We start from the raw sequence: 16,367 nt of genomic DNA, 5'->3' as shown, positions 1-16,367 counted from the left end.
TAGAAAACATGTCCTAGGCATCTTTCTAATTGGAAACCCCTTCCTTTAAAACAATCCCTCTTCAAGCAAGCATCTTAAAATGATAACACTGGATCAGCCTGTGCTGTTTTATTCTCCCTTTGAGACTTACACATCATATTTACTCAGCAGACAAGTCAAAACAGGATTTCTCTCAAACTGTTGGATTTGTGAGAGCTAGAACATCAAACTGTGCCTTCTGCTTCATGCTGCTCATCATCTCCCTAGTAAGATTCTGGAATCAGAGCCAAACCTGATGAGCAAAGGCAGGCCAGAAATGCATCAACCACCCTCTTCTATGGCTATAGCTTTAGTACTGCTAGTGGTGTAGAAAATGAATAAATAAACTCTCGGCTGGTGCATACTTGGAACACAGGTGGGCCACACAGGGGCCAATTTCATATAGTTTTATGATCAGAAGCATATTATTGAATGGGATACTTTCGGCATCGGAAAAGCTAGGCATGCCAAAGGAACCTCAAACTTTCATGGTAGGCTTTGACGGTTTTTATTATATATACAGTGGTACCTCTGATTACGTACTTACTTTGTTCCAGAGAGCCGTTCTTAACCTGAAACTGTTCTTAACCTGAAGCACCACTTTAGCTAATGCCGCCGGAGCATGGTTTCTGTTCTCATCCTGAAGCAAAGTTCTTAACCCGAGGTACTATTTCTGGGTTAGTGGAATTTGTAACCTGAAGCGTATGTAACCTGAAGCGTATGTAATCCGAGGTACCACTGTGTATACACACACACACACACAACTGCAACAGATTTACAACTAATCTGCTGCTCTGTTTATTGGGCTTACAATATCTTCTGATTTGCACCAAGCTCATTCATCTCGCACCAAGCTCATGCGTCTCCATAGCTGATGGTGCACTCCCGTTGCTTGGTCCCAGCGCCTGCCAAGCTAGCAGTTTGAAAGCACCCCCGGGTGCAAGTAGATAAATAGGGACCGCTTACTAGCAGGAAGGTAAATGGCGTTTCCGTGTGCTGCGCTGGCTAGCCAGATGCAGCTTGTCACGCTGGCCACGTGACCCGGAAGTGTCTGCGGACAGCGCTGGCCCCCGGCCTCTTAAGCGAGATGGGCACACAACCCCAGAGTCGGACACGACTGGCCCGTACGGGCAGGGGTACCTTTACCTTTACTTAAGGGGGTCTTAAAATTCACTTGTTTCCTGCTGCATTCTCTGGAAGGATTTGAACTAGGTATTTTAGTAATGTTTTGTTTTGATTTACTTTGTAGCTTTTTGCAGCTGTTCTACTGATCTAGAATGGACAAGTGACTTTACACAGGATAGGATGTCCTCAATGTGAAAAGCTATGGGGTCCAAATCTGGTTTAAAGATATAGAACCCTAAGAAAGGAGAAGAGGAAGGGCCTTGAAGTCGGTCATCGGCTATTAGCCTCTGGGCAACAGCCAGTCTTCCCCATGATGCTGAGGTGTATGATATTTCTATTTAAATTATAAGAATTATTTCTAAATATGCATCTATAATACTCTGTGCAACTTTTATGCAAATCAGCACTCCTTTTGTCCTTTCTTTTCTTTTCTTTTTGGTCTTGCTTGTCCTCTTTTTGACAGTAGGCAGTTGGCCACTCCGGGCTGAGAATTTTTAATGTTATTCTTATTTACTGTTGTTTAGTTCTTATTTTGCTTTCTGGTTTAATTGTTGGAAGTTGTCTGGGAAGGGCTTTGCCATAGAAGGCAGCTTATAAATATTTTTTAATAAATAAATAAGTAAATGTAGACATAATATTGCTTCCTTTGTGATATGGTGTGTTTAGGAGTTCCTGATGAAGGGCAGTGTACACATTTAATAAATATTAATACTTCCAATCCCCTCCCATTTGGGCAAGTAATTCTTAGTTATTTTGGAGTACTACTTTTGCTGTTAGTTCACATGTTTTAAAAGAACCAGTGAGAGCTTTTTGCTAAGGCTAGCTACTGTGCATGATAGTGGTGGTTCAATTTTTGTTGGGATGATCACTGGGGTGGGGGGGGGGGAGGGTTAGTCACAACTGCTGTGTTAGCCATGCAAGTCATGTAATGTGTAGTTTGACTATCAGTCCTGAATTGAAATGGGGCTGAGTCTTTGTGAGACAGAGGTGCCAGCTTCTCCAAAGGATTGGGAGGGACAATGTGATGTCACACGATGTTGCGAGGAGCCACAGGGCAGAACCAAGTGCAATCTGAAAATAAGAGGAGGACTGGCCCCTCAAAAGATACATTTGGGGAGCTGAAACTGTCTCAGCCCCCAGGAGTCGGTGCCTATGTTGTGAGACTTTGCTCAAATTAAACCCTGGCCTTCTATAGCTATTGTAGCAAAACATCACAACACTCTTGACAAATTATTCTTTCTCAGCCTATTCATCTGCCTACGTAACTGAGCCACTCTGTCAGCCTCAAATCCTTCATTTGCAATTCAGACATACCTTACAGGGTTGTTGTGATCATGATTGTAACCATATGAAATACCTTGAAAGTGCTGTAGAAAGTGCTGATCATGATTGTAACCATATGAAATACCTTGAAAGTGCTGTAGAAGTGTTAAGTATCATTATCGTCTTTCATCATTATCATCATTCATCACAGCTAGTTGCATCTTTGAATATTGTATATTTAAGTCATCAAATGCATGTGAAAGGATAAGCCTTGAGGTGATGCTGTTAAGATGATAGTGGTTGGTGCCTACCCATAGAAATCCAGTGATTATCAAAATACTCAAGATGAGTATCTGTAGAGGGAAGGGGAGGAAGAATAGAAGAAATGTGTTGTTAAACTTGTCCATTCCTGGTTTATGTATATTTGAAACAAATTTGTATGCACCCAGGAGCTTCACATGACTTATTCTCAGTGGTATTCATGACCCACCTTCCACCCCACCTCAAAAAGTCAAATTTTGGCTGGTTTCCCCAGTAGATTTTCAGTTATTTGGGCCAACCCAGATGAAGAGATACTCAAATTATATTGATTCTCCTTCCCCTGACTATTTTGAATAGCTAACATTTATGCAAATGTTGGGAGGTTGCAGGCATCCCTGAGCTCCTTATCTGCCTTGCCCTTTTCCAGGTCATTAAAGGCCATCTCTTCACAGAAGGAAGACAGCAGAAACTAAGGGAGAGATGTGCCTTCCAAATGCCTGTTTGTGACTTACCAAGGAGGCATGTTTTGAACCTGAAAGCAAGCCAAGCAGATAAGAAAAAAACCGGGCATTTATCCAAGAGTTCTGCACGTTGTAGCCTGAAAGAGCAATCTGATAGCAGACTTTTAAATAAAAATTAGACGTTATGAAGTAATTGCAAGAAAATCGGAGGCAGCACAGCTAAAGCATCACCCCAAGCAAAGGCAGGCTCTTCACAGTCACTTTCCATAAACAGCATCTGCTTGGAAATTAAATTCTATTCTTTTATGTGCATCAAATCTGCACCTGTGAGGAAATCCGGACATAATGCCAGAGCGATTGCAGTCGGCAGCAGTATCCATGGCAATGAGATCAGACTCGGAAAGGAGCATGGGAGGCAGCTCCCTGCTTTTGGCTGACCTGTCACACATGATTGACGTACAAGAAAGGGAGATAAAATGCAGCTAAATAGGTGCTTTGACATTTCATTATGCCGTTTGTCAAAAGGGTGGGTGGGGGGAGAGAAGATGCACAACAACACAGGTGTTTGGCTGTTTCCTATTTCTTACTGCATTATCTGCCCATCTTTCCTTCATGGAGCTTGGGGTCGTGCATGCAGTCCTTCTCCACTTCATCCTCACAACAACAATGTGAGGCAGGTTAGGGACAGGGACCCTGCTGGAACAAAACAAAAAAGGGGAAGCCTATCTGTAATGGTTCTAGGGGTTGCTCGTGCGTAAGTTGCCGCCACTCCTGGCTAGGTTACCTGGTTGAATCCTTTCTGTCTGGACAGCCTCAAGTTTCGTGGCTGCCTCAGTCGCTGGCAGAATCCGTCAGTGGGTGTTTCTTGAACCTTTTCCAGCATAAAAGCTGTTTGACGCCCAGTCTCCTCCTACTCTCCCTGGACGGAAGTCTTCTGCGCAAAGTGGGTGCGGGCAGCGGAGTACCCGTGCCCTCTCCGCTGGTCTCCGGCGAAGAGTCCTGGAGCCACCTCTCTGATTCCCCCATCTGCCCCCCTTCTCCACTGGTGTTACGCTGATTTCCTTCCCCAGCGGATGGGCTGCCTCTCTCCCTACTGGGACCCTCTCCGGCATCCCTCTGGAGCCTTCTCTCCGCCTCCAGCTCCGATGGCAGTTCCCTGACACTATCCTCATGAGAAAAGCTGGATTCCAAGCCTGGCCTGCAGGGATGGATGTGGCCACACACTGGGCCTCCCAGCAATGGCATCACTACCACCTCCTAGCAAGGAGAGGCAGCAGGGAGTTCGGCGAGGAGCAAACACACTGTCAGGAGTGCTGGAGTCAGGCAGGGCGGGGCCTCAGCAGTGGCAGCCTCTTCTCCTCCTTGCTTGCTCTCTAGTAGCCGCTATGAGCTACCCAAGGGGGGAAGCCAGCAGCAGCAGCCATGGAGAAGCCTTGGCGTGCTCCCTTACAACAACAGCCACAGCTGCTATGGCCTAGGACAAATAGCCACCCAGCTTATTCTCCTCCCCGAGCTCGGTGGTGACAGCGCTAGCAGGGGAAATAGGGACATTCCAGGATCAAATCAGAAGCCAGGTTGGCTTCCACAGTTCCGGGGCTGTCCCTGGAAAAGCAGGGTGCTTGGAGGTGCGTAGTGGCACTCCTTCCTACTGGTTGAGAAGAGGGTTGAATCTCCCCCCCCCCTGCACTGTGAATCCAATAAAAATTGCCTCCCCTCCCCTTTTGCTTTTTATAACCCAGCTGCTCTCCTTAGTGTCACGTCCAGTTTGACCCTAACTCTGTTGCTGATCAGTTGTTGTTTTTACCAGCATTCCATACTTCGGTAAATTAACCACCAGAATGTCTATATTATGGTATAGCTCTCACCGCCAGCTTTTTGGAAGATGCGGTCCTTTCAAGCAGCCTTCAGCAAAGCAAATCCCTTTCTATAATAAATTAGTCCTGTCTGTGCCCTATGATTAGAACGATCTCTTATCTTCATGAGTCATTTTAATGGACATGTTTCTTGTCAGGAAGCAGTCACCATCTGTGCTGTCATCTAAGTGCTGCGTGGAAAACACAGGAAGGAAAAAGCCACCATCATTCATGTGCCTGTTGTGCAATGCCAGTACACCAGCAATTCTGCAGTATAAAGCTGGATGTATGTCCAATTTGCATTAAAGCGTTGCTGAGGTTTTCATGGCTCCCGGTTCCCGTGTCTTTAACGGAAGCTAGATCTGCAGACATTAGCAAGTATCAGAGTTCATCATCATGCTGTGAAAAACCTAAAACTGCTGTTCTAAAAGGTAAAGGTAAAGGACCCCTGACAGTTAAGTTCAATTGCGAAAGACCCTGGGGTTGCGGCGCTCATCTCGCTTTACTGGCTGAGGGAGCAGGCGTTTGTCCGCAGAGTTTTTCCGGGTCATGTGGCCAGCATGACTAAGCTGCTTCTGGCAAAACCAGAGCAGCACACAGAAAAAACGTTTACTTTCCCACCGGAGCGGTACCTATTTATCTGCTTGCACTGGTGTGCTTTCGAACTGCTAATGGAAGCCCTGCACAAGAACTGCCACATGTGTGATGGGATTTAACCCCCCCTGCACCCTCCACAATTGGTTGGTAGGGGCGGTCAACCAGAACAACATGTGGAGGGAGTTGAGGGGGGTTCATTCTGTCTTGCAGACAGACAGATGCTTACACAGACAGAACACTTGGAAGAACGTGACATTGAATTCCACCCTCTGTCATCCAGCGGTGGCCAACATGGTGCCTTCTAGATGTTGTGGACCTCAGCTCCCATCATCCTTAGCCATAGGCCATGCTGGCTGGGACGGATGGGAGTTGTAGTCCAACAACCCTTGGAAGGCGCCATGTTGGCTAGCCCTGATGGTACTAGTGCCAGAGGCTGAATGAGAGACTGAACTGCTTTAGAGGTTTTTGATGATTAAGCAGTGTACAAATTCCATTAAATCAATCAATAAACTCCTTAGCGGGTCCATTTAGCTCTCAATGGCTCTGCCCTCCTTGGTTCTGACACAAAAGTGGAGAAGAACAGCTTTGAAGAACTCGACACCCATCATTGTGACGCCTTCTCTTATGCTCTTACTGCTCCCACTGCTTCCCTCCCAAACCTGCGGATTTAATCTCCCTCTCTACAATGGCTTCTCCTGGGCAGCTACCTTTTTTTGTCTTGTGTGGGTGGCTTGTCTCTGGCTTTGTGGCGTTCATTTTAATTTTTCGCGTGAGCACCGGAGTGTTGTTAATTCCATCCCGTCGGATTACCATTCGGCTGATCTTACGTGGCAAGCAGTCCCTATCGCCAGCCCGCCTTCTTTCTTTGGTGTGATCACCTCTGGCTGCGGCGCAGAATTTGGAATAGCTGAGATGGCTCTGGCACAATAGAAGCACGCAAGCATGCAGAGGGGCTGGCTCCATCCTTTGGTGAGCCCTTGAAGCATCACAATACATTCTGTGTTCATAGAAAAAGAGAGGAGAAAAACAGAGGGGGGGAGGTATGATCAGGGTGTACTACTAATGACAAGAAATAAAAGTACCCAAGTTTTTACACACACACACACAAACCAGCAACCCAAAATTCCTTTGGCTGAGCAATTCCTACCTTAATAAGAAATCCAGACTGTTCGACTTTGTGGGATTTGACTTGCCAGCTGGACTAGGTAAAAGGCATATTTTATTATTTTCTGACATTCTCAAGCCTGTGGTTTTTCAACTCAGTTCTGGTTTTTAAATAGAAAAGAGAAGGTTGGGGAGGGAGTGTTAAGTATGGTGTAGTGCCAGACTAGGACCTGAGAGACGAGGATTCAAATTGTGAAGCTCGCTGGGCCAGTCACTCACAAGGTTGCTGCAAGGATAAAATGGGGAGCAGGAGAACCATGTCTGCTACCCGAGCTCCTTGGAGGAAAGGTGGAATATAAATGAAATAAATAAGATGGGCAATGTTTTATGGAGCACTTTGTTATCCTTTTGTGCAGCCTCAGCCATGTTTACGTGGAAGCAAGTCCCACTGAATTCAGTGAGGGTTACGCCTGGGGTTGCAGCCTGAGTTGTTCTTTAGCAGAAGCCATGGTTTGCATGGTAGCCTTAAAAAAATTAATAGGCAACAAACTTAATAAATTGTGCCTGGAAATCTATATAGATATAATGCACAGCATAGAAAATTAGTGCAAACTGCAAAGTACCCTCTGGAGGGTAGGACCTGAAGCAATGGCATCAAGTTACAAGAAATGATATTTTGGCTAAACACGAGGAAGAACTTTCTGACAGTAGGAGCTGTCCGACAGTGGAACGGTCTTCCTTGGGAGGTTGTCGAATCCTCTTTCTAGGTGGTTTTAAGCAGAGGTTGGATGGCCATCTGCCACGGATGCTTTGGTTGAGACTCCTGCATTGCAGGGGGTTGGACTAGATGACCATTGGGGTCCCTTCCAACTCTACAATTCTATGATTCTACATGGGCCCCACTGAAGTTGCTTTATATGGGCCATAAGTCCACCTACAATGGTGTGCTGCCTTCTCTGACTGGCAGGGGAGCTCTATGGCCTCAGGAAGAGATCTTTCCAGTCATCCTTGTCACTGAAGTTGCTACTGGGATCTTCTGTGTGCACAAGCATGTGATGTACCTTCCGATAATTAATTAATTAATTAAACTCTTGTCCCCTGCTTCCTCCAAGGAGCTTGGGACAGTGTTCACACAGCTATCCCGCCCTTTGTCTCACAACAGCCCAGTGAGGTGGGCCAGACTGAGAGTGAGTGGCTGCCCCACAGTCACTCAGTGGGTTTCATGGCTGAGTGGGAGGGTTTGGAAAGTCATTCCTTGTCTGACACTCTTGACACCTCGCCACATAGCCTCTCCTTTTCACCTACTTTGAGGAATACGCCTGTGGTAAAGCGCTGCACCAATACGGAGCCACGTTGCAGTGCAGCTTCAAGGTTATGCAGGCACAAACACTGATCCCTAGATCTGCATTTAAAAGACCGCATTCCCCAATGAATTCCAATTTTGGCAGAGAACACTGTTATGTCACAATCCGTACCCTTCCAATAATTTCTTTAAGTGTGCTGGAGCTATTCCTGAGAACACCTGTGAACTGTTAGGTTCTATGGAGCTGACAAGACAAGTCAGACTCAAAATAGAATTAGACACTCAAATAAATTGCTTTAGCACCTGCACCATTGCTCTCACTAGGATAAAAATAAAAGGTCTATCAATCCTCATACTTTGGGCATACGCTTCTGCTCAGCTGAGGTCAGTGTGAAATGTTTCTCTGCTTTGATAAAAACCCTGCATAACTAGCCAAATGCATTGTGGGAGTGTTTCATTTACCTCAGAGATAATTTGAGTATGAGCTGGTATTAGACTCAGAAGATTATTCTAAATGGGCCATTGGTCTTTCTTTTTTTGGTGTGGCAAATTGCTATGAGACACACTAATCCCCTGTTTGTTATTCCCAAGTCATTTTAAGTATTTCAGTGACTCATATTCTAATTAATGAAATCTGCCTTAGGAAAGTAATGACTGAGACCTGGCAAAGAGCATAACCAAAGTGTGAGGAAATGAAACGAGAAACTGTACTACCAACTTCCTAATGGGATATCACAGGGAAATACATTCTCTTCCTTGACCTCTACTTAGCATCAATTCAACAGAAGACAAGGCTCCACAGCAGCTATGGAGAAACTCCAGAAGTTGTTGGAATTCAGCCCACATCATTTCTGACTATTGACCATGCTGGCTGAGACTTATGGGAGATGGAGTTTAACAGCATCTGGAGGGCCAGAGGTTGCCACTGTCTGGTCTACAACCTGGTGGGTGTGAGGGCCAAGTCTCTACTCTCCCACTCTTGCCATTGGCCATGTCCTCAAGATGTCCTAAGCATATTGCTTGCCATGGAAAGAGCATACTTGTTCCTGCATGAAAACAACTGTGATACCCTCCAATGTTTTTCTGATGAAAATAGGGACATCCTGAGGCTGGCAATAGGAGGGAAAAGGGGTTCTAAGGTTGCAAACTTACGCATATTTACCTGGGAATAAGCCTCGCTGGTGGCATTGGGATTTAACTCTGAATAAAAATGGATCAGCTTGTACTGTGGTGGGCCTTCTGGTGGCTGCCCATTGGCCAGATATTGGCTGCCAGTTGTCCTTCACTAAAATGGGTCTAAAAATAATATTTGGGCTCTGAACCTTTCCCAGGCATTAACATGGCAAATTGCATAGCCAATGATAGATGGTAAAACTTATCCATAATCAAAAATGGATGAACCCAGATGAGAAAATTGGTGAGAGTATTGGACTGGGAGATCAGGGTTCAAATCCCTATTCAGCCAGCAAGCTCACTGGGTGACATTGGGCAAGTTGCTACTCCTTGCCCTAATCTACCTCACAGAGATGTTATGAGAATAACATGGAGATGAACCGTGTAAGAAACATTATTTTTGAAACATTGGAAAACCCTCAGATTTGTTCTGTGCTCTCTGTATGGAATTGAAAGCAGGTGACAGTCACCCCAAGCAATGACACACAATATTTCAGTGTCCTCTGACTCTAAGAAGTAGCTTGTCAAGTGAGACAGAGCTGACACACTAGTTTCCAAGCAGGTGAGTCACTGAGAAGGTAGGCAGAGGGATGAAACTGAGAGGGAGAGGTGGAGGAATGAAGCAGTGGGGAGGTTGTTGCAGTGCAAATGCATTGGCAGAACCAATCTGGCACTCTTGCTGGTGTGTTGTCACCATGCCAACCTCCCCAAGATCTTCTACTTGTAGTAAGCAACAACGACACTTATGCCAGGAAGCTAGTGTAGAAGTTCGGCATGCCAAGCCACATGGACTCATATTTGTTCCTCCCTCCCCTCCCCTCCCCATCCTCCTACCATCCTCAGCATGTGGCTGTCACACACACAGCCCTGGCTGAGTCATTTTGCTTGTACAGTGAGGTAGACAGGACCGTGTAGTGTGACTGTAGCTGTAGCTGTAGCTGCTAGGCAACAGACTAAGTCAATTCCCAAACAGCTTGCTGACACTCCAGTAGCATTTAGAAGCTAAGATGCAAGCCTTGCATAAGAGCAGCCCTCCACCAGCCATGTACACAACTGGCTATCCTCTACCTATGGGAAAATAATTTCTAGCAATTACTTGCAAGGAATGACAGAATAACTGCTGGCAAGCTAGGTGATGCAAAGACTGCTTTTCTCTCCCTTCCCTATCTCTAACTCTATATCTACAGAGAGAATGGGGTGGGTGGGATGAGAATGCATGCAGTATATTCTAATTACAGTGGTACCTCGGGATACAGACACTTCAGGTTACAGACTCCGCTAACCCAGAAATAGTACCTTGGGTTAAGAACTTTGCTTCAGGATGAGAACAGAAATCACGCAGCAGTAGGAGGAGGCCCCATTAGCTAAACTGGTACCTCAGGTTAAGAACAGTTTCAGGTCAAGAACAGACCTCCGGAACGAATTAAGTTTTTTACCTGAGGTACCACTGTACTAGCTTTGCCAACTATGTAGTAGAGCTAACCTAATGCCTTCAGAGTGGAGTGAACAAAACCTAGAAATTGTACTGGGATTTTAAAATTTTACATGTAGAATGGAATAATGAAATGCACAAAGTGCATCGTTCATAGGTTGGTGCTGTTCTTCCAGAGCAGCATGCTGATGTGCCACTCCTTCATCAGAGTGAGGTGGGGGTGAGGGAAAAGATTGTCATTCATCCATGAGCAATCAGCTCCATTTCCTTCTTTTCCCCTAACAGTAAGCAAAGCAAGCCTCCAGACTGTCTTATAATAGCCACAGGGCCAGCAGCATCTTATTCTCACCCTTTCATTTTGCTAATAGCATTTGTCCTTCTCCACTGCTTCCCACGCACTGCTGCATTTAACACTCACTGAACCCAGGGAAGCGGTGCCACTGAGTCACTAAAACCACTGGAGAATCTGTTCTCTGTTTCCTCTCTCCTTCCCTCTTCTGCACATTTTCTCTGCCATGATCAGATGAAGAGGCTGTCCTTGTACTTCTAAATTGCATGTTAGGAATTGGAGCATTTTGTTTGATCAGAATAGAAGAGACTGAGATTCAAGCCCAGACAATATTATTTTGCCTTCATTGTCTCTACAGGCACTGCAGGAAAATCTTGAGGGGGGACACACACACACACACAAACATTTTGTCATTTTAAAGGAATGCTTAAATTTATTGAAATAAATACCTAGAAGCTCAGTTCAGTTCATAGGTTTATTTTTCCAGCCAAAGACCATGACAAACTTGTACCAATAGTATTAATAAAATAATACAGAACATGCATCCATAATATGAGCCACCACCCATGATGTAAGAGAGAGAAGTTACCAGAGACACCAACCAACTCAAATCCATCTTGATTTCAGATTACATCTGCAAATCACCATGATTGATAGTGATTTTATCTAACTCCTTTTCCCTGATTATTATTTTTAGCAGCCAGTGTCCAGAGAAGCTATTACTGCCACTCAAAAGAAACAAAACCATTTCTCTGTTTCATCACAACTTCATCATAATTTCCCTGTTGTATTCATAGAATCATAGAGTTGGAAGAGACCACAAGGGCCATCGAGTCCAACACCCTGCCAAGCAGGAAACACCATCAGAGCACTCGTGACATATGGTTGTCAAGCCTCTGCTTAAAGACCTCCAAAGAAGGAGACTCCACCACACTCCTTGGCAGCAAATTCCACTGTCGAACAGCTCTTACTGTCAGGAAGTTCTTCCTAATGTTTAGGTGGAATCTTCTTTCTTGTAGTTTGGATCCATTGCTCCGTGTCCACTTCTCTGGAGCAGCAGAAAACAACCATTCTCCCTCCTCTATATGACATCCTTTTATATATTTGAACATGGCTATCATATCACCCCTTAACCTCCTCTTCTCCAGGCTAAACATGCCCAGCTCCCTTAGCCATTCCTCATAAGGCATCGTTTCCAGGCCTTTGACCATTTTGGTTGCCCTCCTCTGGACACGTTCCAGTTTGTCAGTGTCCTTCTTGAACTGTGGTGCCCAGAACTGGACACAGTACTCCAGGTGAGGTCTGACCAGAGCAGAATACAGTGGCACTATTCCTTGTGGCGGTTCATTCAGGAAGACCAGGTTTGCTATGGTCTCATTGCTATGGCAAACCTGATCCATTTCAGGACTGTTCAAGTGACTATCGTCAACCCCAATATGCTACAAACTTTCTCAAGCATTTTTTTTTTTAAGAAGCAAGAAAACTTAAATTTTGATCCTGTACTAGCAAGATGCACTAGTGGCAGTCAGCAGAACAAGGGGGTGGTACTTACTTGACCCCCTGTCACTGTTATCCATACAGCTCACTGGGAAGGAAAGGGTGATGGGTGAGATGGTGACAAGGGCATGATGCAAAATCCAGCAGTACCATGACCTCACCACCATCTTGCTCCTTCCTGTTTCCCTCCCAGTAAGTCACACCAATACTGGTGACAGAAGGTCAGGTCAGTGCCACCACCCCACCTTCTGACTGCAACTGGGAAGCATGGAAAGGAATGGAATGAAATTGGTGTTTCTGGTTTAATTCTCAAGGGTGGGATGGAGTTGCATCATTAGCTTCCTGGCAGGTGGGTCGCTGTCCTGTGCCAGGAGGGAGAAGGAGAGGGGCAACGCAGTACATAGGTCAGTGTGGTGTGGATGAACACACCAGTGGAGACAACATGGCGCTCCTGTCATTTAATTTGCACCACACCAGTCTCTCTCACCCTTCCCCCTCCTACTAAGCAAAAGTGGCCCACCTGCCAGGAAACTAGAGTAGCGACCCCACCCCGCCCAGATTGCTGCTGCAGATGAGTTGCATAGGTCAACTTGGATGTCCTGGAATTTGAAAGGATGTTTGTGGAGACCAGCCATTAAGTCTTCACTTAAGTGGAATAAATGAACTGGTGGGAGCCCAACCAATAAATAATCTGAAGTCATGGGTGAACAATAAGGGAGCCAAGTTTGCGGATGACACCAAATTATTTAAGATGTTAAAATCCAAAGCAGGCTGCAAAAAATCAAAATTAAAAAAATCAAAATGTTTTCCTCCAAACTGGCTGAATGGAGAAGAAAAGGGCATATGAAATTCAGTGTAAGTGAAAATGGACACCACCACCCAATTTTAGCTAAAAGGAAAAAAAAAAAAAAGGATGGGGGATCTTATTGTAAAACTAGTGGGAAATCTGAGCTTGGAGACTGCTGCAATACTGAGGAGAGAATTTTAGAGGTTTATATGTTATATGTTGTGCAATGAGAATGAGTTGAGATAAATTATTCACACCCTCAGATTATTCCATTCCATCCCATGAAATTGAAAGCCTGTAAATTCAATACAAAACGGAACACAGTAGTGGATAATGTGGTGGAGTGGCGGTGCTTATCTGACCTCTGGTTGGTCCCATTGCTGGTGAGGTAAGGGCAGCACAAATGCACCAGCTAATCTGGTGCTGCCACTGGTGCATCTGCACAATACTGACTTGCTCCTGCCTTGCCTCCCCCCTACGTTCCAGTAAGCAGTAGCAATGCAACTCATCAGAGGCCAGGTGGGCACTGCCATCCCACCACAATGTCTGCTCTTGATTCAAAACAAAATTAATCTATGGACAGGTCTGACCCAAGACATTTTGCCGCCCGAGGCAGAATAGCAAATCCTCAAGTCAGTGTGCACAGTATGCAAAGCTAGCCAATTTATTTTTGCACTTGAGATAGAAAAATGTACTCTCTTAGGCAGTGCAACAACAACAAATTTTTAAAATGCCCTTACGTGGCACTCAAAATCGGCTGCCTGGGGGATCATTCAGTCATATAAATAAATCTCCCTACCTGTCTATCAGATCCAGATAACCATATTCTTCTCACCAAGCCCTCCCCTCATTCTGCAGTGAAATATTCCATTCGTACAGGAATGGATATCAGCTGAACTTAGGGATAGCTTTTCTTGTAATGGCTTCTGGCTGCCTTCCTGGATTCAGTCTACAATTGCTCTCATTTGCTGATTATCAGGTACAGTCACAGCTAGTTTCAATAGCATATATCCAGAATGTATTGACATGGTGGTACATCACAGCAAGTCAATGTGAATAATAAGCTCAGCTCCTTCAAGGATGTTTGCTGACTAGTGTGGAAGATAAGTTTCCAGTCTTTGCTCATAGGTTGAATACTGAAGCTTTCCTAAGTATTATTTGATCAGTCTATATAGAGGTGGTAAAAATTCAGGTTCCTTAAAATATCCACAAACTCATCTTTGCTCTTCTCCCATTTTCTTTGTGTGCCGAGTTTCGAATTTTTATTTATTTTTTGCTGTAGATCACACTTGTTTAATTTTGTGTGATTGCTCATGCATGTTGGATAGCCTAAGCTTGTTTGGTGCGCTAAGGCATGTTAGGATATTATTTTTTAAGGATAAATAGCACTGATGGGTTTCCACAGGGTTTCCAGCTCCAAGCTCCAAACCTTGACAATGTCCTTTCAGATAAATTATATGCAGCATAACAAGGGTTGACCTCCTCTTCCCAGAGGAAATGAAATGCAAAAGGTATCTTGGTAGCATTAAAGAACTGTCTTAAACCAATTGAGGTCCACTGGAAATTCACAATTACGAGTGACACCAACTACATTATTCAGTTTTATCTTTGGCACCATCACTATGGTGACTCCTTCCCCCACCAGTCCAATGACAGCATCCTCACAAGAAGAGGAGCAGAGCTTCAGGAGACATATTTGGAGAGACATTGCTGGATTAAAACTACAGACTTTGTAGTGAGTGTCACAAACTAGGGATTTCAGACACAAGCCATTGGTATCTGTGAGTTCTTTCACTGAATGTTGTTGAACTACCCATGTGGATAAGTGGACTTGGAAGATCCGAGTCTATGGCTGGCACTAGATCATATCCCTTTGAAAATTTGTACTCCAAAACACATTGCCTGTGTGTAAAGCAGGGTCTTGGCCTTCATCTGAAGGTGCGTCTCCACCCCCATCATTCAGCCCAGACACTGAGGTCCAGCTCCGAGGGCCTTCTGGCAGTTCCCTCACTGCAAGAAGTGAGGTTACAGGGAACCAGACAGAGGGCCTTCTTGGTAGTGGCACCTGCCCTGTCAAGGATGTCAAGGAAATAAACAACTATCTGACTTTCAGAAGACATCTGAAGGCAACCCTGTTTAGGGAAGTTTTTTATGTCTGAAGTTTTATCGTGTTTTTAATTTTCTGTTGGGAGCCGCCCAGCCAGATGGGCGGGGTATAAATAATAAATTATTATCATTATCATTATCATTCTTCCTTTGTTTGCCCCAGAAATAGGCCAGTTGCAGACAAGGGGGAGAACCTTGTTCTACCCAGCCAAATCTAGTGTCTGCTCATGAGGGCCCTAGATGGGACTACTTTGGGGCAGGGGTGCCAACTTGAATAAAATTTGGGGGGAGGTAAGTCCCGCCCCACATACCTGATCACATGACACAGCACACACACACCATTTGAATGCCAATGCCCATCAACTGGGGGGGGGGCTCAAATATTTTATGGGGGGGGGGCAAAGGGACCTTGGCCCCTAGGAGTTAGCTCCTATGCTTTGGGGACATAAAGCCAGATGGCGTGAGCCTCGAAAACCATGTGAAAATTACAGTGCAAAATTCCCCTAATTGAAATGGGATTGCAAACAGCAATTAATGTGGAAATCAACAGTAAACATCTGCTTGATTTCCGAAAGTAGCTTTTATATCATACAAAAGATCACAGAAAATATGGAAATGACCAGGTAAGGAATTGGAATAAAATGCTGTCTGAATACAGCCTGAGAGAAATCCCAGTTGACAGATGTCCTTATGCTTCAGTATTAGGCTTCTTTCAGCCTTGCTGGCCCTGTTGTTTGGAGTGGAACAGAGCGGGGAGAGCTTACGTCTGCTACAAAAGACAGTAGCACCAAAACAGGGCATCAGATCTCCTTAAGTAGAGCCAACTGGACATCCCCACTAGATGCATGCAAAAGATGTGGGCCATAGACAAGAGGACCCATCTGAAGTCAGATCATACTATCATTCCTATGTTCCAGCAGAACAGAAACTGATCCCCTCCTCCTCAGTGCATTTTGAACTAAATCGGTTGGATTTGGATGCCAGCAGATTCTGTCCCACAGGCTACAACAATCTAGAGAAAAGGGAAGCACACTCACTGACACACTCAGGTCGAGTGCCTGGAACAACTTTCATTTCAAGCGAGGCTTGACATGGAGC

The 16,367-nt window shown here is 45.1% G+C and overlaps 1 long non-coding RNA gene across 1 annotated transcript; it reads right to left on the bottom strand.

The window, feature by feature from the left end:
• Positions 1-4,852: 4,852 nt before the first annotated feature.
• On the bottom strand, positions 4,853-8,083 carry LOC310673094. The gene is made up of 3 exons (XR_014508842.1): positions 7,988-8,083; positions 6,286-6,575; positions 4,853-5,172 (listed from the first exon to the last, which is right to left on the bottom strand). It is a non-coding gene; the product is annotated as an uncharacterized lncRNA (long non-coding RNA).
• Positions 8,084-16,367: the final 8,284 nt, after the last annotated feature.

The sequence above is a fragment of the Podarcis tiliguerta genome, assembly GCF_965153285.1.
Source record: "Podarcis tiliguerta genome assembly, chromosome: 2".
NCBI lineage: Eukaryota > Metazoa > Chordata > Lepidosauria > Squamata > Lacertidae > Podarcis > Podarcis tiliguerta.
This window is presented reverse-complemented; position numbering and strand designations above follow the sequence as displayed.